This window comes from Cupressus sempervirens, chromosome 6 (assembly GCF_028749045.1).
Source record: "Cupressus sempervirens isolate cs-2001-9-10 chromosome 6, ASM2874904v1, whole genome shotgun sequence".
Classification (NCBI taxonomy): domain Eukaryota; kingdom Viridiplantae; phylum Streptophyta; class Pinopsida; order Cupressales; family Cupressaceae; genus Cupressus; species Cupressus sempervirens.
In genome coordinates, this window is record NC_143123.1 from 127078443 (window position 1) to 127102838 (window position 24396).

Here is a 24396-nt window from a genome sequence, read left to right on the forward strand (position 1 = left end):
TCAATCTTATCTTCCACCTAGTTCACATAATCCAAGAAAAAAAGTTGTCAACTCAGATCCATCGAATTCATGATCTTTTAGATAATGCAGCCACTTGGCATTATCTTGCTTCTGATGCTCAACACATACTACATTGCTTGACATCCTCTGTAAAATCACTCAGCACAAACTAAAGTTTACTAGTGCTCGGCATCAACTAAACTTTACTCGGCATCCACTGTTCTTCTTAGCATATACTAGAATACAATTTTACTCAACTCCAACTAAGTTTCTGCTTGGCTTGCACTGACTTTTCTCGACACTTACTATCCACTCGGTCAAGCTTGGCAAAATTTTTTTGTGTAACTTGTTCTTCCAAACTTCCTTAGTGTAACCAACCTTTGTAACCTTAAGTAGATTATCAATACATCATGCTATCACTGTCTTAACTTATTCTTGTACTCCTTTACATAATCACAGCTCAACCTTTCCTCTAGGTGCTATTGTTACATCTTTTGATCAAATCCTCTTCATCAATCATATAAGTGATAGTACTTAAATTATATAAGCAGTTATCTTACCAGCAAATAGTAGGTTTGACATCAGTGACAAGAAAATGAATGAAACATATTCATTATACTTGTATGTTCTCAACAATCTCCCTCTTTTATTGTTTTCAATCTATTCTCAACAATTTCATGATTTTTAAATAGTTTAAAAAAATGCTCTTCAAAATTCACAAGATTAATTACAGAAAAGTTTACATTAGTTACACAACATAGTAGATGGTATGATAGCTTGTAGCTCACAATAATCTATTGTGTAGCTTTTAGGTTACTTGGTGTGACTTGTACAAAAGATTGTTGTTTAAAATGAAGTTATTAAAAATTGTTATCATTTTTTTTCATAATTCATGAATTAATAAAGATAATGTGATGTAAAATGTTGATATGAAAAAGTAATATAAAATTAAATTAAAAATTTATCTTTGATAGCTATTTTCTAACAAGAGAAGAAACACTATAGATGACAAATATTGAAGGTGGACATGTATGAAGAAGTGCTTGAGCTCTCATATGAAACCTATAAAATAGAACATTAGAAGACTTGATGCCAATGTGAGCCTCAACTAAGCTTCCCACAAAACTTTTAAACAAATTAACCTTATTCTCTACAAACATAGCTAGATATTTTATCCACTCTTCAAATTCATCCTCAGACATGCTTGGCACCCCTTCATGCACTTCCAATCTTCCAATCTCAAAATTCCCACTTTTCTCTAATACATCCCTCAACTCATTTGCATGTGGGAAATATCATAGAATATTGAAGGAGTCTCTCAAATCCATGTTGATAATGCCCTACGCACCAATTAAGGCACGAATGACCTAATATCATACACTAAGACTTACTTTTTTCAAGCTTAACTTTTTACTTAGTGTGTAATGTAAAGTCATATCAATCACCACTACTATCACAACTTATCATAGCATTATAATATAAAGACAAGGATTTTAAATGGGGCTTGAGACTATTCAATTAGTGAGAGCAAGGTCCACTCCTCCTTATGTTTACGTGATTTTATAGACCGATGTTTCATGACAACACCTCTAATTAAATTAAAATTTTGTGTTACACTACATCTTATGGGAGACACTTTCTAATTTGTAAAGTCTAAAAAAATAATTTAAGAGAAGGAGATGTAAAATATATGTCTCTTTGACAAGATCACCCCATACATCTTTAAAGTCTTGACCCAAAATCTCAACAGCCATTGAAACTTTTTGTGTAGGGTGGGAAATTTCTAGTCTTCCCATCAAGCATAAAAATAAGATACCTCCTACAGCCATTTCCTTTCCTCTGTGTTTCATGAAAGCTAAGAGATCTCTCTGATATTTCTTAGAATAGATATTTGCAACCTCCTCTTTACTTCTATTGATCTACACTCTTCCTCTACTGTAACATGGAGAATATTTATGCAAAATAGCCTCAAGAACCTACAACAACAACCACAATCAACTCTTGTCTTCAAAAAAATTGGTCATGCCACAAGAAGCACAAGATCCATACATCATTTTGAAAACTACCACCAACTTCCCATTAGTTTTTAAGCATATAGATCTCAATGAATTGCACCCACATAAATAAATGAGTCATGCCACAAGAATCCAATGATATGAGGACCCATAAATTCCCATTATGTTTTAGTGTATAGACCTAAAGTGAATTCCACCCTCATGAATAGAAAAACATACTACACTAGCTACTTGTCAAATCCAATGGAAGGCCATTATAGAGAAACATAAATAAATGCTTGAATTGGGCCATTTTCAATAGTACCACCAAATTCCCATTATGTTTCACCAAGGTTGCATGGGTATGTGTACCAACGCCCCTAGGATGTGTACCCACATACTCAGGTATCATATACATGTACACCAGTACCGTGTACTTAGTGGAGAACATCATAACTAAGGACCTTGATTAAAATTTCTAATTTTTGTTACAATTTTTTGTTTGTGTATGTGCTTCTTGTTTATCTATTAGCCTGAATTAATCATGTTGAAGATAAGGGAGATTATATAATAGAACCATAATGTATGTGGAATGTGTACCCATGTACTCAGGTATCATATACACATACACAAGTACCAAGTATTTAGTGGAGAGCATCATAACTAAGGACCTTGATTAAAATTTCTAATTTTTGTTACAGTTTTTTGTTTCCATATGTGCTTCTTTTTTATCTGTTAGCCCCAACTAATCATGTTGAAGATAAGGGAGATTGTATAATGGAACCATAATGTATGTGGAATGTGTACCACTGTACTTAGGTATCATATACACATACACAAGTACCATGTACTCAGTGGAGAGCATCATAACTAAGGACCTTGATTAAAATTTCTTTTTTTTGTTACAATTTTTTGTTTGCATATGTGCTTCTTGTTTATCTATTAGCCCCAACTGATCATGTTGAAGATAAGGGAGATTGTATCATAGAAGCATAATATATGTGGAATATTTAGATTAATTGTTATGTTGTCATTTATGTCAAGCCTGAAGGTAAGATATTATGCTAATTTACGAAGGTTCCAAATCATCTAAAGGATGTAGTGTTGACTAATGAAGAGGTTACTAGAGATAATGATGACTGAACGATGATGAAAAAAATTGATTGGAAGAAACTGTTGATAAAAATGTGAATTTCAATGAGCATTTGATGAGTTAGAATTTGGCATGATAATATTGATTTGATTTTTTTACATGATTTGAATAAGTGTTGAGATGATACACAAACAAGTTACTTTGGTTGGTAAGGAAGAAAAGAAGGTATGAAGTGAAAATATAAATAAACAATGAGTTACATTGAGCTAGACAATGAGGTCGATAAATGAAGGACTAATAGTCACCAAGCACATGTTAAGTAAGTGAAGAATGAACAATATTACCCAAGCAAGTATAGTGTTAATTGAGACTAGTATTGACCGAGCAAGTGTAGTATTAGCCGAGCAAGAGAAAGACAAGTAATTTTTGGAAGAATCAATTGAAAGCTAAATTTTGGAGAAAATATGGATTGATCAAGAAGCTTTGAAGATAAGGATGAATAAAAAAAGTGAATTTAATAAATGGATCTAATTACTTATGATTAGATGTTGTAGATTGAATGGTTATAAGGGAAGTTTAAATTTTGAGGAAAAATCATGTTGACTGGGTGTCTAGATTAAATGTATCCAAGCTAGAAAATGATTAAACATTTATGATTAAGTGGAAAACATTGGGGAATATGATTAAGTAGAAACAATTTATCTATATAAGGGATGTACAAGATGTGTAAAGATGTTGATCAAAGTCATTTTGAAGGTGATGATAGAAGAGGATACCAAGGATAACTATATTGCAAGATCAAGCAAGTGAAGTGTGAATTTGATGTGTGTGAGTAGATCAGCCAAAGAGGAATAAAATAGTAAAAATGATGAGTGGATTTGAAAAAAAAAATATAGTTGCATTATTTATTAGATCATTTCACTCTTACTCTCTAGCAATTATAGTAGGAAATCTCTTAACTGAGTGGACTTAATAGTCTTATTTGTAAATCCTTTTTAAGGTGACATTCCATTGAATGTTTGTAAATATTTTGGATCATGCCACTCAATTAAAGAGTGATAAATTATAGATGATATTTTGTGTAATTCCCCTAATAGGGTCACATTTAACAATGTTCATGTAACCTTAATAGGGTTGGCTCCTAATTGAGCTCACTTCAAAAGAGTGAAAATTTGGGGTTACCAGTCCAAGGTGTTTTTTCTCTTAATAGAGTTTCTATGTTAAAAATCATTGTGTTAAAATGTGTGGATGATTATGTTACATGTGATTTCATGCTTATTTAATGTTTACTATTTATTTTCGCAACTTGGTACATTAAGCTTATAATTAACAATTTATAGGTAAAGATTGAATTGGGTATTATTGTGAAGTTTGTACCTAGTTACGAGTTTGTATATTGGAATTTTAAGGCATTAAGATATTGAAAATTTGTAATAAGGTCCAAAGGATAACCGATTCAGTCCCCCCTTAGTTATCCAACAATTGGAATCAGAGCCAAGTGCTTAAAGAAGAAAGTTTAAAGGGACTTATGCTAAAGATCCAAAGATGTATAAGAGAGAGGCACTTGAGTTGAACAGAGAGAACTTTGCATCATGGAAAAGAAGGATGAGATTGTACTTGTTAGGAATTGGAGATTATGCATTGTACTATGTAGATAACCTATAGACTTCAACACCACTTGGACTAATGTTAGTTGAGTAGATGAAGGGAAAAAAAGAACACAATACTCTGATGATAGAGATTGCTTCTTCTCTTAATGATGTTGAATTCGATGATGTCAAGGAATGTGTTATTGCCAAAGAGATGTGGGATAATATTTTACTTAATTATAGAGGAGATCATAATGTGTAGACAGAAAATATGAGAGTCTAAGAGGAAAACTTATGATATGCAAATGAAAGGAGGAACATTGCACAATATAGTAACTAAATCAAGGAAGTAGTGAGTTCCATTAAAGTTGTTGAAGAAGTCATAAGTGATGAAAAAATTGTAAGTAAAGTAATAATATTTTATATCTATTTATGCTATAAGAGTTTCATCCATTCAAGAACTAAGATTTATCCTCGAAAATGCCCTTACTCTTGATGCTTTGGTCAATAGATTGACTTATTTTGAATTGAGTAACTTTGATCTAAGAGTTTACTTAAGGTAGAAAATTCTTTCAAGTCATCTCTAACTATTGGAGGTTCAAGGGAGGATAAGAGAACTTACTATAGAAAAGATGATAGTGACTATGACTTAGATGAGAAAGAACAAGATGGGCTAGAAACATTGCTGGCTCGGGGGCTATCAAGAGACAAAAGGAAAGTTTAAAGAAAAATTACCCTTGATATGCTTCAAATGTAATGAGGTTGGTCATATTGCATCTAGATTTTGTAACAAGAGCAGGAGTGACAAGAGTGATAAGAGGAAGAAAAAAATATTGAAGGAACAAGGATTACAAACATAAGGGAAATAATTCTTGGTACCTAGCTAAGGAAGAACACATTGAGACAAAATCTGATGATCAAAATGAATGTGAGGAAGTTGTGTATGTTGTTGTGAAAGACACTTTATAAGAGGAAAGGTATGGAGAAGAAAAAGCTTGTATATCTCATGTTAGTAAGAATCATACTTGGATTATTGATAGTGGTTGTTCATATCATATGAATGGTAATATTGATAAGTTTGATAACCTAGAAGAGTATGATGGTGGGTTTGTTAAACTTGGAAATGATGTTCTATGTCCTATGAAAGGAAAAGGTTCACTACTATTGAATACATAGATTAGGTGTGATGATGCTTATTGCGTTCAAGGTATAAAATACAATTTTTTGAATGTTACACAATTGTATAATACATGTGACTTACTTGAGTTTCAAAAATAGAAAAGTGAAAATCTTTAATTTTGATGGAGACCTAATTGTGATTGGTGAATAAACAAGAGGTAACCTAATCTGCCTGGATTCCACTGTAAATATATGCTTGTTTGCTAAAGTTTAATGTGTTTGGGTATGGCATAAGAGAGTCTATAATGTGAAATTTGATAACATGGTTAAAGTTAGTAGGAAGAAGAAAGTGAGACATTTACCGAGCTTACATAAGCCTAATAATCCTATGTGTAAAAAATGTCAACTTGGTAAGATGACTAAATCATTTACCAAGAAAATCATATTCATCTAATGATGTATTGGATTTGGTTCACACTGACCTTTGTGGTCTTATAAAAGTTGAAATCTATTATGGTGATTGATACTTTGTTCTATTTCTTGATGATTATTCAAGAATGATGAGTATGATGTTTCTAAAAGTAAAATATTATGCATTTGATATGCTCAAATGGTATAAGGAAAGAGTTGAAAGGAAACTGGTAGACAATTGAAATGCTTGAGATGATAGAGGAGATGCATTCATGTATGATGAACTTATTGACTTTTGCAATGAGAATGGAATTGAAATGCAATGTGCACATAGGAAACCACAACAGAATGAAATTGTTGAAAGGAGAAATAGATTCATTTCTAGTTGTGCTAGAATAATACCAATTAAGAAAAGAGTTGTACAAATGTTCTGGAGAGGGGCAATTAGTACTATTTTCTACACCCTTAAATTGAGTGTAGCTAAAAAAAGGTACAAAAAAAATACCTTATGAAATCTAGTATGGACACACACCGAATGTAAGCTCAAAATATTTGGAATTAGATGTTATATTAATAAGGATGCTAGAATGTAAAGTTTGATTTAAAAGGATGCAAATGAATATTCCTAGGATACTATACTAGGAGAAAAGCATACAAGTATTTGAGTAAAGTTACTGACACTATGGTTGAAAGTGAAAATGTGAGAATTGATGAATTTGTAGATAAAAATTATGAAGAAAGAAAGAAAAAAATTGAAGACTATCAAATACTTGTCTATGTATAGGAAGGAGTACCTGACACTGTACCCAAGCAATAGATTGAGTCACAATAGATGATTCCCAAACAATGACAAAGAACCACCAAGCAACAACTTGTAATACTTGAGACATAGAAAGAGCACACTAAGAAAAATATTGAGTCCCCATTGAATGTTGAAAATGATAGAGAACCTAGAATTGAGCTTGTCTTAGCAAAGTATTTTAGAAGGCACCATTCATAGAGTCAAATAATTGGAGATAAGAATGTCAGAGTCATGAAAAGAAGTAAGTTAAGGGACAACACATGCTTGATTTTTGGGTTTGATCCTAGAATAGTTAAATATATACTTGAAGATGAAGATTTGATAAATGCAATGAATGAAGATAAAGATCAGATTGAGAAAAATAACACATGGACATTGGTACCAAGATCCAAGGACAAGAATGTGATTGGGAAAAAATTGGATTTTTAGGAACAAGTTGAATGAAAATGGAGAAATGGTAAGGAATAAAGAAAAAGTAGTATGCAAAAGATATGCTTAGGAAGAAGGAATTGACTATGGTGAAATATTTTCCCATGTTACAGTAGTGGAAGGAGTGAGAATACTACTTGCATATGCAACATACACAAGATTTGAGGTTTATCAAATGGATGTCAAGTCTACATTTATGAATGGAATTATAGAGGAAGAGACCTACATTGAATAACTTGAAGGATTTATGGAAAAATATTAGAGTAACATGTTATGTAAACTGCACAAATATTCGTATGGATTGAAGCAGGAATCTTGAGAATGGTATGAAAGATTACATTCTTATTTTATTAGAATAAGTTTTATTAGAATTAGTGATAACAATAATTTATATTTGAAGAGTGAAGTTGAAGATAAGGTCTTTATAGAAGATATATTTTTTGATGACATTATATTTGGAGGAAATGAATTAATGTGCAAGTCATTTTCCAATGAAATGATGAAAGAGTTCAAAATGTCAATGTTTGGTGAGTTAAAATTCTTTATTAGGGTGCAAGCTCAACAAGTTAAAGGTGGAATATATATTACTCAATCCAAGTACATCAAAGAGATAATAAAAATATTTGGTATGGAAGAGTTAAGATCCATAGGTACACCAATGGTCATTGGATATAAATAATCTAAGAAAGATAAATTGATAGAAGTGAATGAGACAGTATACCAATCTATGTTTGGGAAGTTGAAGTATATAGTTCACAAAAAACTTGATATTGCACATGTAGTTAGAATAGTAGTAAGATTTTTTAGCTACTCCTAAGAATACACATATAACTGTAGTAAAAAGAGTCTTTAGATATCTAAAGGGAACAAAACATTATGGATTATGGTACAAGAAAGATGGATATTTTGAGTTGAGAGACTACCCTGATGCAGATTAGGAAGGTAATATTGATGATATAAAGAGCACTAGTGGAGGAGATTTCTTTTAGGAGAAACATTGCTGACATGAATAAGTAAGAAGCAGATTTGTATCTCACAATCCATTATTGAAGTTGAATATGTAGTGGCTATAATTAATTTCTCAAATAATATATGGATCAAACAATAGTTGGAAGGTATGCAAGAGGAAGTCACAAAACCTATAATAATCTACTATGACAACACTAGTGCTATTAACATATCAAATAATCATGTGATGCATGCAAAGACAAAGCGTTTGTCAATTGAATATCATTATCTTAGAGAGAAATTTAAAAAGAAATAAGTAAAGTTGGAGTTTGTGAAGTCAAAAGAGAAGATAACAAATATATTCACCAAGCCATTACCTAAGGATACCTTTGAATATCTAAGAGGTAAACTAGGGGTCATTCCCCTTCCCAATATTCACTATAGGAAGATACATTCCTAACATCAAATTATGATTTATTAGAATATCTATTTGAGAGTTGATGGAGGAGTTCACTCTTTAGGAACTGTCCTAGAGTTGTGAAAATGGTCATAATGTAGCATATGCAATATGTACATGCAAGGTATAAGGTATAACTATAGAAAATACAAAAGAAAAAGAAAAGGTAAAGTAAAGTTACAAGGTTGGAAGACCTAATACTGATGGGCATTGTTTGTGTTGTCCCTAAAGACAATCTTAGTATTGTCAATTAGTACAAAAGACTTAGTCATTCACAAGGAAGAGATGGTCAGTCAAAACTGTGACTGAGCCACAATGAAGGCCAAGCTACATAGAGCAGAAGTGTACAAGTTTATTATGTGCCAAGGAAAAAATAGTTGTCAAGCACATCAACAATTGCCAAACATTTTAGTTGCTGCCACACTATCCAAAAGGAAACAAATTATATAAGCTGAGTGCTATAGAGCTTGAGTAGTTTAGAGGATTAAACTAGGTTTAGCCAAGTGTAGTTCTATTAACATTAATGTTGATGGTATTACTTTGGGGGAGTATCCTAAGCATTGACAACGCATGTTGAGATTGGTAACATGATTGACATGTTGCATTCATGACTATGTTTGTAATTGAGGACAACATAGTATGGTTTTTGTGAAGATTGATAGAGTAGAAAATAAATATTGAGGTTGTACGAGAAGAGAAGTGATGATCAAGTGTAGCATGATTAAGGTCATGGTCTATATGGTATCCTGATGACATGGTTAAGTGCACATCAAGTAAGTTGAAGACATGTAGAAGATATGCATGACTTATAGAGAGCAATATACATACAAAGTATTTGAGAAATGATTTTTGATGAATGGATTGTATCTCCTAATAAAGATAGAATCAAGATAAGTGAAGTTATATAGTGATAAAGGATAGTCTGATGATGACATCAGTGAGTGCGCAAGTCATAGAGTCACACATATGAGAAGTTGCAAAGACTGTGAGTTGACACTATTGTAGCTGTGAAATAATTAATTATCTTAATGTGGTCCTGTGATAATTAATTGAGAAAGCCTCAATGTTGACTCAAGGAATTGTTTTGAGGACATGGTATAAAGGAAGTATATTTTCCTTTTGGTAAAGTGTGTGATGCATTGTGATTGAGATCAATCTAGAAAGAGAAGTGTGCTTGGTAAATATGAGTAAGTGATCCAAGGGATTATTGGATGCAAAGTTGGTGATCTGGTAATGAGATCGAAAGAAGAAGAGCAATCTGATTGAGATGACAAAGGAATGGAAGTACAAGTGCAATTCATTTCTATTATTTTGCAAGGAATAATATAGAGATCATTTGGACAATGGGTTCCTTGGTCTTGCCCCTAAAATGTTTTGAATAGTGCATCTATCTGCCTTCTACAACTCCTAAGAAAGTCAAAATCTGCTAACAGGGATTCAAAATCTCCTAATAGGGACTGATATGTACTGAATATTTTGATTGACTTCTATTAGGGTCCATCCTCTAACAAGGAATGTTTATATTAGTACATCATTTTGTGGGTAACATTTCCATTGGGGTTTCCCCTCTAATCAAGGGCTTAGTAATATCTGGTGTTATTGTGTATGAGTATCTTGTTATGGTTGCTGACTATATTACTTATATGGTTAAGGATTACTAAGGTTGATAATTGTTGTAATAGTTGGATAATTGATTCACATGCCTACCCTCTTAGTTATATTGGTGGACTTTACATTCTAACAATTGGTATTAGAGCATCAAGTCCTTGAAGAGAAGGCTTAACAACTTTGGGATATCAATGATGAGTCACTTCAAAAAAGAAAATCCCAAGTTAGATGGAGGAAATTTTAACACTCTAAAGATGGAGCTTTTGTTAGAGTAAATAATTATTTATTCTTTTACTTAAGTTTACTTAGGTTAATGCATTTATTTAATAGTTGTAGTTGATGAGTTATTGACAACACAAGAGTTTGTTCCTATCTAGTCATACTTATCCTCTCACCTTGATTGAGGATATCCCAACTTTGTGGATGTATTCTTAGTTGTCATTCTTATCTCCTAGCACTTTCTAGCACTTTCTAAGCTTCTTCGACAAGCTTCCTAGAGGCCTTTATAAATAGGCTCTCCCTTTGCATTTTTGTACAACAATTTCATTTCTCATTGTTGCAATATAATTTCTCTTTATTGCTTCAAGCTCTTGTTCCTTCCTTCTTCGGTTCCTCTCCGGCAAGTTATTTGCATGCAGGTGATCTTGGTGCATTGTGAAGTTGGATTTCATCAACTTCTACATGGTATCAGAGCCTCCTTGCTGCTTCCTAGTTTGAAGGATTTTTGAAGCCATGATTCTAAGACACAAACCCTAGTTTGTTTGTGATTTTTTCTTCAATCGGGAGGAAGAGCATTTTTTTTAGTATTTGGAGAAAAAGGAGAAAGAGGGTTTGACATCACAGATCTAGCATTTTTTGGGCTTTTTAAATTATTTTTTGGAGGTGCGATGGCGGTGATTTAGAAAAAATAACTATAGAGGTGATTTTCAAACAACGATATCTCCCTCATATGGACTTTTTTTTTGAACAATTTTTTTTTTTGTTTTGGGGTAGAATTTCATGATCTACATATTGATGCAAGAAGTTTGACATCTTTGTTCCTCAATTTTTTTGCAACTCAAAAATCCCATTTTTTGCACCTTAAAAGGCTTCATTCAGGCTCATATGGACACATATTTCAATGCTTTTTTAAAAAAAAGTGCATGATATATTGTCTACTTTCTAGATCTAGAATCAGTTTGGAGTAATATTGAGCTCCTATTTTTGGTGTTGAAGTAGAGGCTTCAATTTCCTCACTCTCTACATCTGGAATCTAGGTTCTTTTCTTAGTATTTGTGCTTTCTATAGTTTTTTTCTTTGGTATTTGAGGGATATCTTTATACATTGTTGGGGGGGGGAGGCGAGCATTTTCTTTTTTGTAATTTACTTTAGAATAGACCCTTATGCTTTCGTCTTCTTCTCTCAATGTTGGATCCTTCTTTGACCCGACTAATGTCGCACAACTATCACACCTGGAAAGCACAAATGACTAGGCTTCTCATGTCACGAGGTTTATGGTCATGTTTGGATGAGTACCAACCTATTCTATAGTGCACCTTTGAGGTTCTTCAACATAGAAACAAAATGGATGAGGCCATGGGATTGATTGCATTAAACATCTCAGATAGTCTTCTGTTTCACTTGGATGGTTTGACCACTCTGCAGGCTATTTGGATGAAATTCCAATATTTGTTTGACACAGTGAATGAGTTTCAGGAATTTCAGCTTGATGCAGGGTTGACATCTTTGACACCTACTGACTTTCGCACCATTGAGAACTTCTTGATGAAGTTCAAATCTTTGTGTACACTTTTGCAGGGATGCAGGAAAACCAAGACAAATGATGAGTGTATCTTTTTGATACTCTCAAAGTTGAGGGGATAGTATTAGATCTTCTCTTCCACTTTTTACTCCACTATGGATGCCTTAGGTGATAGACACAGGATGACTTCATTTGATATATTTTGTGATCGGTTAACTTGTGAATAGTCCAAGATCACTCAGATGGATTCACTTTCAAGTTCACAGTCAGAGGCATTTCTTACCAAGGATACACAAGAGTAGAAGCCAAATCAGATATTAGATTCCCCTTATATTGGTTCATCATATTCTTTTAAGAAGAAGGAGAAAAAGAAGACTCAGACTCCTACCTATTCCTATTGTCAGAAAGGATCTCATGATGAGGCACATTGTTTTCAAAAGAGATTTGATGGCTATGAGAAACAAATTGTAGATTTACAAGCTCTTCTTTAGAAGATAACTGTTTCCTCTCCATCCTCTTCTACCTCATAGGGGTTTGCCTTTTAGTCTTCTTCCACATCTTTGACATCTACACTAGGTCTTGGAAAGGGTAATGCATTATAGGCTTCCTTTGCATCCCCATTCCCAAGTCCCTTGGATACTGGATTCAGGTGCTTCTCACCATATGACATCTTCTCACGGTGTCTTCTCTACTCTTGAGGCTTCTCCCATTCCTCATATTTGCATGGGGAATAACATTGCCTTACCTATCTGCAAGAAAGGTTCAGTTAGCATTTAGGATGGTATATTCAATGATTTATTGTATGCTCCATGTCTATCTGCATACCTTCTCACGATTTCTCAGATTACATGTAGTGGATCAGGCAAGACAGTTGAGTTCATTGCGGATTTAGTCTTCATTTAGGATTGTGCAATAGGAGGTCTTATTGCTACAGGGGCAGTCGATCATTCCACCCATCTCTACACCTTCTTGTACTTTAGTCTACCATCTCCATTGCCGAAGCACACTTCTTCTCTTTTGCAGGAGCATCATGTGGTGCACTCAAGATACTTGAACCTTTATATTATTCTTGAGATCCCTGTTTTGACTTCGACACCACATCCAGTTGAGGTCTTTTGTGTTTAGCAGGATTCTTCTTCTACTCTGCCTGATCCTCTAGCTTTATTCATCGAGCCTCCAGGTGCACCTGTTACAGATTCTACAGTGGACATTCATGACAATATCAACACACCTGACTTAGGGATTCCCTTTCAAGATCCTCATATTTTATCCTTTGAGCATCAACTAGGCCTTTCATTTTTCCCTCTCATTCAAGGGTTCCCTTGTTTACTCTGCATTAGAGTTTCATTGGTTCAATTCTTTCTCTAGGGGCTCCATTATTCTGGGGCACTTTGATGTCTTTTGTATCTCTCATGGGGGGCTGGTTGTACTTATGGTTTTGAGAGAGTCTCTTGAGCCATTTCCAGTGGAAGTTTTCCTTGGGGGGTCTTGTTGAGGCTTTCCTTCCCTTCCTTCCTTCCTTCCTTCTTTTTTTCAGCATGTTTGTACTTACCTCTTTTTGGGGGAGGGTTTTTCCCATGAGGTTTTCTGTCTTTCCCCATTTTCAAAGGTTGCATTTCTTTGCATTGTACATGGGTACCTAACATGGCCTTGTTGTTAGGACCCATTCTACATTTCATCTTAGTTTTTGTGAGCTTAAGGCATTCCCCTAAGTTTCACTTAAGGGGGGTGTTAGAGTAAATAATTATTTATTAATTATTATTATTTTTACTTAAGTTTACTTAGGTTAATGAATTTATTTAATAGTTGTAGTTGATGAGTTGTTGACAACACAAGATTTTGTTCCTATCTAGTCATACTTATCCTCTCACATTGATCGAGGATATCCCACCTTTTGTGGATGTATTCTTAGTTGTCATTCTTATCTCCTAGCACTTTCTAGCACTTTCAAAGCTTGTTCTACAAGCTTCCTAGAGGCCTTTATAAACAAGCTCTTCCTTTACATTTTTGTACAAAAATTTTATTTCTCATTGTTGCAATATAATTTATCTTTGTTGCTTCAAGCTCTTGTTCCTTCCTTCTTCAATTCCTCTTCTATAGGTTATTTGCATGCAGGTGATCTTGGCACACTGTGAAGTTGGTTTTCATCAAATTCTATAGCTTTTTGATAGAACAAAGCATTGAGTTTCTAGATCTAGAATCCTTTTTTTGCATACAAAAGAATAGAAGAACAAGTAAAGAAAAATCTAGATCTAAAGAAGCCAAGAAAATCAAAGAAGGTATTGACCTACTTATGAAAAGGGAGCCAAGAGGTATGAAATTTTTTGTTTGTTGTAAATGTAAAGAGGTTGGTCATTTTTCATCTAGATGTCGTAAGAGAGTAAGAAAAATTAAGAGGAATTCACTTTCTAATGACGATGAAGAATTTAAAGCAAGTATGGAAATATTCTTGAATGATAATGATGATAAGGATAATGATCTTGAATTGGTCAAGAAAGAGGAAGTAATGGAAGAAATAGCTTTGGTGACTATTGTTGATTCAAAGGCTAACCATGAGAATGTAGAAGTTTTCTTTGAGACTAACAATGAATTGCAGACTAATGTAAAATTGATGAGCAAAGACGAGAATAAAGATTTGAACCAAGAGAACAAATAAGAGTTGAGATAGAAACAACTACACCTAGAAGGAACTTGACAAAGAATCGCCCCACACAACAAATAATTGGAAGTAAAGACAAAGGAGTGATGAAAAGAAATAGAGTAAATGAGGAATTATGTTTGATTTCTCAAGTTGAACCCAAGAGCGCAGATGAGGCATGCAAAGATGATTATTGGATCCAAACAATGAAAGAAGAACTATATCAGATTGTGAAGAATGAGATGTGGGAATTGGTTCTTAGACCTAAAGACAAGAATGCTAAAATGCAGTTTTAGAAATAAGATGAATGGACAAGGAAAAGTTGTGAGAAACAAAGCTAGAATGGTATGAAAATATTATTCACAGTGGAAGGGAATAGATTATGAAGAGACATATGCCCCTGTAGCCAAAATGGAAGCAATGATAAAGATTTTGGATTTTGTAGAAAGTAAGAAGTTCAAAGTGTATCAGATGGATGTCAAATCAGCCTTTCTGAATGGAGAACTTGAAGAATAATTCTACATTGACTAACTTGAAAGATTTCCTTTGAATTAAGAAAAAGACATGGTATGGAGATTGAAGAAAGCACTATATGGACTAAAGAAAACACCTAGAACTTGGTATGCAAGATGGATAAGTATTTGGAAAAGCTTGGATTTTCTAAAGGTATAACATATACTAACTTATATTTGAAAGGAATTGAGAATGGTTTTTTTATTATTGTGATATTTTTTGATGACATAATATTTGGAGATAATGATGAAGCAAGTGATAAGTTTTTTGAAGAGATGAAGAATGAATTTGAGATGAGCATGATTGGTGAGATGAATTTTTTCTTAGGTTAAAAGATTGTGCAAAACAATGATGGTATTTTCATATCACAAGCTAAGTATTTAAAAGACTTGTTGAAAATATTTGGCTTGGAAAGTTGTAATCCTATTGGTACACCAATGATAATTGGGCACAAGTTATCTGTCAAAGATGAGACACCTACAGCGGAGCAGAAAAAGTATAGATCAATGATTGGAGGTTTGTAATATCTGATTCACACAAGACAAGATATAGCAAATGTAGTTGGGATTGTAGCTAGATTTCAAGCTAATCCTAAAGAGTATCATTATGCAAAAGTAAAGAGGATATTAATATATTTGAAGGGAACACTTGATTATGGTTTATGGTATGATAGATCGAGTAAATTCACTTTATGTGCTTATATTGATGCGGATTAGGCAGTTTAGTATGGATGACATAAAAAGAACCAGTGGTGGAGAATATTTCCTTGTAGGTAGATTAACCTCTTGGTTGAGCAAGAAATAAGATTGTATTTCATAGAGTATAGCTGAAGTAGAGTATGTAGCAGCAACAAATTATTGTAAATGTAGAAGGATATTGGGATAGAATTTTCAAATCCTATTATCATACATTGTGATAACAAAAGTATAGTGAGTATGTCTAAAAATCTTGTATTGTATTCTAAGACTAAGAATATATTTATTAAGTATCATGTTTTGAGAGAGAAGATTACAAAGAAAGAAATCAAATTCGAGTATGTCAATACAAAAGATTAGATTGTAGATATCTTTATGAAGCCTTTGCCTAAAGATACATTTGAGTACTTGAGAGGTATGGTATGGGGTTATGCCCTTGCCTACTTCTGAGTAGATAATGTAGAGATTGCATCGGTCCAATGGTACAATGCGCTATTGAGACTAAATGCTAATGCTTCCTATATGGGAGAGTATTTGGGATGAGCAAAGTCATCAAGGACTCTTGGTAGTTAGCTTCAAAAAGTTTCGTTGGACACTCGAGCTATTTGAAGACTTAGAGAAGATGATTGACATTATGAAGCCTTTTTCATTGATGTCAATGTTGGAGAGTATGCATGAAAAAAATCTCCTTTGTATAAATGGGGGAGATAATGAAAATAAATCTCCTAAGTATGTATGGGAGAGAGATCGACTAATGGGGAAGAGATCAAGATATCCTATGTATAAGGTTTCAATGGGGAGATACATTGAATGGGGGGAAGCTGTGAGTTATTTAGTGTATGAAAAACTAATGCGAGTAGAAAGAAATGCAAAACAAAGTAGTGTTCTAGAGGATTTCAGATTTGGTTGATGAAGAGGATTTGAAAGAAAGAGAATAGTAGCAACAAAGTATTGTTTTCATATTCTTGGAGCATAGATGTTTTTCATCTATGTTGTCATCAGTGCCAAAGTGGGATATTGTTAGCATGAATGTTGATGGTATTCATTTGGTGGAGTATCCTAAGCATTGACAAAGCATCTGGATATCGGTAGCATAATTGACATGTTGCATTTATAACTGTGTTTGTCATTAATGACAACATAGTATGATTTTTGTGAAGACTGGTAGAGTAGAAGACAAAGATTGAGGTCATACAAACAAAAAAATGATGATCAAGTGCAGTGTAGTTAAGGACATGGTCTACATGGTGTCATAATGACAAGGTTAAAAATGCATCAAGTAAGTCAAAGACATGCATAAGATATGTGTGCCTTATGGAGAGCAGTATACAAACAAAGTATCTGAGAAGTAGTTTCTGATGAATGGATTGTATTTCCTAACAGAGATAGAATTAGGATATGCAAAGTTATAGAATAATAGAGGATAATTTGATGATGATGTCAGCGAGTGCTCAAGTCCTGGAGTCGTATGTGTGAGAAATTGCAAAGACTATGAGCTGACAGTGTTGTGTAGTTGCAAAATAATTAATTATCTTAATGTAGTCCTATTATAATTAATTGAGAAAGTCTCAAGACTGACTCAAGAAATTTTTTTGAGGACATGGTATAAAGGAAGGATATTTTACTTTTGGTAAATTGTGTGATGCATTTTGATTGAGATCAAGTGAGAAAGAGCAGAGTGTTTGGTAAATGCAAGTAAGCAATCCAAGGGATTATTCGATGCGAAGTTGGTGATTTGGTAACAAGATAAGAAGAAGAAGAGCAACTTGATTGATAGTACAGAGGGGAAAAAAGCACTAGTACAATTCATTTCTATTATTTTGCAAGGAATAATATAAATATTATTTGGACAGTGGGTTCATTGGTCTTTCCCTTGAAGCTGTTTGGACCAGTAATCCCTATGCAATATGATGGACCAATCAAAAAATTGGAAAGGTCAAACAGCAAAAAGGATGAATTTAGATCGTTGATTGCAATATAGAAACTTTGTGAGTTGGATATAAAAGAAGCTTTTCTAGACATAAAATGTTGTCGCGAGTTAGAGGAATAAGTGTATGAAAAGATGAAGGAGAACTAGCAAGCTGTGAAGGAAGGAAAACAAGTAGTGCAGTAAGGAAATATTGTAGATTAGTAACCGAGAGGTGATTAAAATTTGGATAGAGATGATTTGTTATGGAAATTTTAGTGCAAAATGAAGGATCAAGGTACTGTTACATTTTAACAAGTGTATTAGGTGAATCAATTAATAGAGTGGTCCTATAAGGCCTATTGTAAATCTCCTAGTTCATGGTACTCACTCAATTATGAAGTTTAAATCCTTTAATAAAGATAGACTTAACAGTCTTGTAATATTTTAACATAGAAGACCCCTCACAAGGCAGACCATTATAAGTGATCAAAACTGTAGTCCTAGCAGGCACTTTGTTACTGTAGTAGTGAAGAATTTTTGGGTACCCTCCCCATTGTAGTTTTACTATTACCAAATCTTGTGTTATGTATTGATTACTTATTTATGTGATTCATTCACATTATTAGATTTTAGATATGATATTACATGATATTGCATGATGTTGAATAATTGAATTATATGGTGAATTATTGTTGAGTATGGATTAAGTTTGAATTAAGTAAAAGTTTTGGAGATTCCAATTCACCCTCCCCCTCTTAGCATCTTACTTTCGCATTAGATTTTCAACAGTTTGCAGTTTGACATTTCTATGAAAAGAGGAGTGATTTCCTATGAGTGAGAATATGTATGAGAGATTGGATTGTGGAGAGATTACCCATAGGGGGAGTCGAAGTGAGAAGAGAAAAATCAAAGGTAGTGTAAATCACTAAAGATGGAACAAAACAAAGAACTTGATCAAACTGAGTTACAAAATATAAAATTGAGCTACATAAGACAAAGAGAATGGTTTGCATAATGATTGTTGAAGGAAGTTCACATGTGTTTCTATTAGAAGTGTTACTATAAGAGAAGAGATTGTAAGAAGAATGTGAATCCATTAATAAAAAGGGGGAGATTGGTAGCCTTGAATGATCATGATGAAGATAAGGGAAATTGTAGAACAAAAGCATAAAGTATGTGGAATAGTTAGATCAGTTGTTATGTTTTCATTGATGTCACTCCTAAAAAGGTAAGATATTCTAATTCATAAAGGTTCCATATCATTTGAAGGATGTAGTTTTGACTAATGAAGAGGTTGGTAGAGGCTATGATGATTGAATGATGAAGAAGAAAATGGAATGGAAGAAAGTGTTGATAAGAATGTGAATTTTAATGGGCACTGATGAGTTAGACTCTGGAAAGACAATATTGATTTGATTATTTTACATGATTTGATTAAGTGTTTAGATGATAAAAAAGCATGTTACATTGGTTGGTAAGGAAAAAAAGAAGGTATGAAGTGGAAAGATAAAGAAACAACGAGTTGCACTGAGATACACAATGAGATAGCTCAATGAAGGACTAATAGTCACTGAGAAATCATAGTAGTCATCGAGAACATGTTAAGTGAAGAATAAAAAATATTACTTGAGCAAGTATAGTGTTAACCAAGGTTAGTATTGAATGAGTGAGTGTAGTATTAATCGAGCAAGGGAAAGATGGACAACTTTTGGAACAATCAAATTGAAGCTGATATTTGCAGAAAATATGGATTGATCGAGAAGATTTGAAGATAAGGATGAACCAAATAAGAAAATTTAATAAATGGATCAAATTAGTTATTATATGATGGTGGAGATTCAATGGTTAGAAGAGAAGTTCAAATTATGAGGACAAACTGTGTTGACCGATTGTCTAGATTTAATGTATCTGAGATGGAAAATGATTAAACAGTTATGATTAAGCAAAAAAAAGTTGAGAATATAATTAAGTGGTAACAATCTGTCTATTTAAGGGATGAGAAAGGTGTGTAAATATACTGGTCAAAGTCATTTGTGAAGGTGATGATAGAAGAGGATACCGAGTAGAACTGTATTGGAAGATCAAGGAAGTGAAGTGTGAATTTGATGTGTGTGTGAGTGGGTCAACCACAGAGGAATAAAAAGGGACAAAGAATGAGAATGGAGATCTGAAATAACAAAGGTAGTTGTATTATTTATTAGATCATTTCACTATTACTCTCTAGCAATTGTAGCAAAAAATCTCTTAACCGAGTGGTCTTAACAGTCTCGTTTAAAAATCCTTTTTAAGGTGACATTCCATTGAATATTTTTAAGTCTTTTAGAGAATACCACTCAATTGAGGAGTGATAAGGTCTAGATGATATTTGGTGTAAATCTCGTAATAGGGTCACATTTAACAATGTGCATGTAACCTTAATAGGGTTGGCTCCTAATTGGGTTCATTTTAGAAGAGTGAAAATTTTGTGTTTCCGGTTCCAAGTGTTTTTTTCCTTAATAGGGTTTCTATATTAAAAATCATTGTGCCAAAATGTGTGGATGATTGTGTTACATGTTATTTCATGCATATTTAACATTTATTATTTATTTTTGTAACTCGGTACATGAAGTTTATAGTTAACAGTATACTGGTAAAGATTGAATTGGATATTATTATGAAGTTTGTATCTAGTTACCAAGTTTGAATATTAGAAGTTTAAGGTGTGAAGTTGTTGAAAATTGGTAATAAGGGTCTGGTGATAACTGATTCACCCCTATCTTAGTTATCTAACATTATCGAGTTTAATTCAATACGTAATCTATTTGAAACTTTCGTATAATACTAATTAACAATAAACTTTATAATTGTTCAAGTCATAAGTTTATCATTTGCAATATGTCATTATTATATGATTCATGATCTTTGCGTACATGTTTATGGTCTTCCTTCTTTGTTATGCATCTAAACATTTGGTATATATTATTATTACGAACATATTGCAAATCTGAAATTGGAAACAATAAATTACATCTACAAAAATTATTGAACTATTCTTGTTTTGAAAAATCAATTGCTATACTTGTAGTTGTACCCAAAGTACCTTCTCTCCATGAAAACTTGTGTCTTCATATATAAACCTAAGATGAATTCCACCCACATAAAAATAAAAGCATAAATCAGTAGCTACCTATGAAATTCAATGGATGGTCATTATGGAGAAGCATAAATGAATGCTTAAGGTGGGAAATAGAACATGGTAGAAGGATCCAAGCATCCCAACAAAACAATGTGGTTAATTGGATCCCTCCATTAGATTGAACAACCCATTGAAATCATTGGATGGTAAATCCAAAGAAAGCTTGGAATAATGGCATTTTTATTCCACTACAAATATTTCTGAGTGTCCTCACAACAAAATCCATATGTAATATGGTGTTGAAACTAGTAGCACATCCAAGATCCTCTATTCTTCATATTAGGCTTCCTAATGTGATCTTGTTTGGGAATGTGAGCTTCTCAATGGTTGCCTAAAACAATGGTTACATTTTATGAAAAATATACCTATGTCTTGTAGAGTTTCCTGCATAACTTGAAATTCCATTAATTGAGTACATATGGAGAATTCTATGTTGTTGGGAAATTAACTTCTCTTTTTCCCTCTCACTTGCCTTAGTGTCATGCTTAATGACACCATTCTCCTTTGTAAGAAATTCTTATTGAGAATGATATCTTTGTTCTACTTATAAAAGAGAATAGAACTATAAGTATCACAAGAATGTTGGAAATATTTATAAGAAATTGACTCTAGATCAGTTGAATTTTTTCTCTTACAATGTAGATGAACATTCATCCAGAGAACATAAGATTTAAAACCAATTCAAACCCTTAGTTTGGTTTTAGGAGGGAAGGAAGAATAACAAATATTGATAGCCACATATGTTTCTGGCCACAATATCACATTCATCAACATGAAATATTCGTGGTGTTGTGCAATTAATTTCACAAAATGATTTAGAAATATTTGCATGTGATAATTGTGATTAAAGCTTAGAAATACAATCGAAGTCAACAACATGAACTATATAAGTAAATATCAAACCAAAGCTAGATCTGTCCTAAGGCCTTACTAACTGTAACTCTAAGGAATAAGGAAACTAAATATGTTAGAATACAATACTCTAAAGTTACAAATTGTAAACTATAAGAGGTAAAAAGGTGTAAAATTTAAAAATATTATATATTAACAAGTCTTTAAGTTTTATAAGGATATTACAAAACTAAAAATTACACTTCCAAAATAATCAAATGTCCATTTATATATAAAGGCAAAGATAAAGATACATCAAGGAAAGTTTGACATAATAATAATAGAGAAAACCCGTCTACTACTAGACCTTAATGGCCATAATCAACCATAGAAGACAATGATATGACCTATAATTATTCTACTCTCAAATGTTCCAAACTGACATTCTACATAAATGCTTTCTATCACTTGTATGCCCAAAATGAAATCCTTGAACAAGAGATTTTGACCAACTAAATATTTGAAGTCCTACTATATTATCTAACTAGATACCCATGTGATACTTTTAAGAATACATATCTATTATGATGCCTTCATGGTTTGGCCATCTTGTATAATTAGAACATGCCCTTTATAATTTGTAAACTCTTTTTATGGTGAGATACAAATAGCCACTAAGACAAATAATTATTGTTTCTTATTGTGCCCATCTCATGCACATGCTTAAGTATATTTATCATGAATTATTTGAACATATTTTATCATCATAAATTATTTCCCACTCATTTTTATAGTAACAATTTCTTGAAATGTTCTTTATCTTATACTTCTTTTAACAATTTTTTTCTTCAATCACCAATTATTCTTTCTTAACCACTATCTTAGTTCAATTCATTTTCTTCACCTTACATTATCTCCTAAATTATCAACAATTGACAAAAATACCCTTCTCAATGACTATAACCTTTATTCTACTTTGTCTTTCTAACCCAATCCACTAGATCTATTTTATTCTATTTCTTGGAATTACTTTAATAATATTACTAATACTAATGTACTTTAATATTTTCTTGATTCCAAATCAATTAGTCTTACTAAAAATTCCAATTTTCAATTCCTAAAATCCTCAAATAATTTATTGTCAAAAGTATTTTCTTGCAACTAAATAATTGGGCTTTTAGCTTCAAATTAGTTTGATAATTCATGTACACCAAAAAATCCAAATTAAAAGGATGTAGATCAAGATTTTAGACTTGAGTATCTCACTAACCACCCTCACTCTATCACTTTGCCTCTCTCTCTCCCTCTCCCTCTCCCTCTCCCTAACTCCTTTACCTTCTCCCTCTCCATCTCTATTGTTTTATACTTGCTACAAATGCAAGCACATTAAATGAGCCACAAAATGAACTAACATTTTGTAATTAGATTGATATCTTCTTGTACTCTAAAATTAAATGCATTCAAGACATGTTCTATATATAAGCATGTTTAAAATATTTCACCAATATAATTGATAATAACAGTTAAAAAGAATGACCATTCCTTAATTATTCTATATGATAGATCCTATAGTACAATGCAAAATGATAAAGAAAACAATTAGATGTTCTAATTCAAAATATCTACAAATTCACATTATAAATTGTGAGATTTTTTTCTTTTTAATGGTAGTTACAATTGTTATAGGTACTAACATCTTTAATCTAGTCAACCATTAGGAAGTTAAAGTAAAAAACTACCACTTCAATGATTTAAGATGACAAAATTGGTACACTTAAATTACTTTATGTACTCTTCACCAAAGTATTTACTGAATTAAGATTTGTACCTCCATTTGGTTGAAAATATTACAAACTTAACTCATCAATGGATTAAATAATATTAATAAAAGCTGAAGACCTTAGAAGTGAAAACATCCAATTGTAGCTATATATATATATATATAAATTTTGGAGAGTGAATTATTGAATTTATTGCTCTCAAATTTTGAATCAATGAATCATTAAACTCTCTCTTCAATTTGCTAATTATAATTCCCCTCTTCTAATGCTTTATAACTATCTTGTTCTCTATAGGCAGGGAACTAATGTTTCGATATTAAAATAATCGATTAACTTTTGAAATGAAGGGATAGTTTTTTGGCAAAGGGCTATAGTTTTTGCATAGCATGGGACATTTAAATCTCAAAAATGTTTTTTCTTGTAATTTTGAAAAATTAGCTAATTGGTTAGCTATTATTTGTTGGTGGTTTTTTGTTTTGTTTTATATGTGCAAAATTGGGAGAAATAAAGAGGGGTCCATGTGTCTTGCAACTGTAATGTGGTGGGCGGTAAAGTCAAATATCTTTGGCAATGGTAAATGTCATCTATGGAAGTAGTAAATGTGATGTGATTTTTGTATCTTGAATTATTTTTAAACTTATGTAAGGACAGAGCCAGAGAGTA

The 24396-nt window shown here is 32.6% G+C and overlaps 1 pseudogene; it reads right to left on the bottom strand.

The window, feature by feature from the left end:
• Window positions 1–974: 974 nt before the first annotated feature.
• LOC149551554 (indole-3-acetate O-methyltransferase 1-like) lies at window positions 975–23302 on the bottom strand (annotated as a pseudogene).
• Between the last annotated feature and the right edge of the window lie 1094 nt (window positions 23303–24396).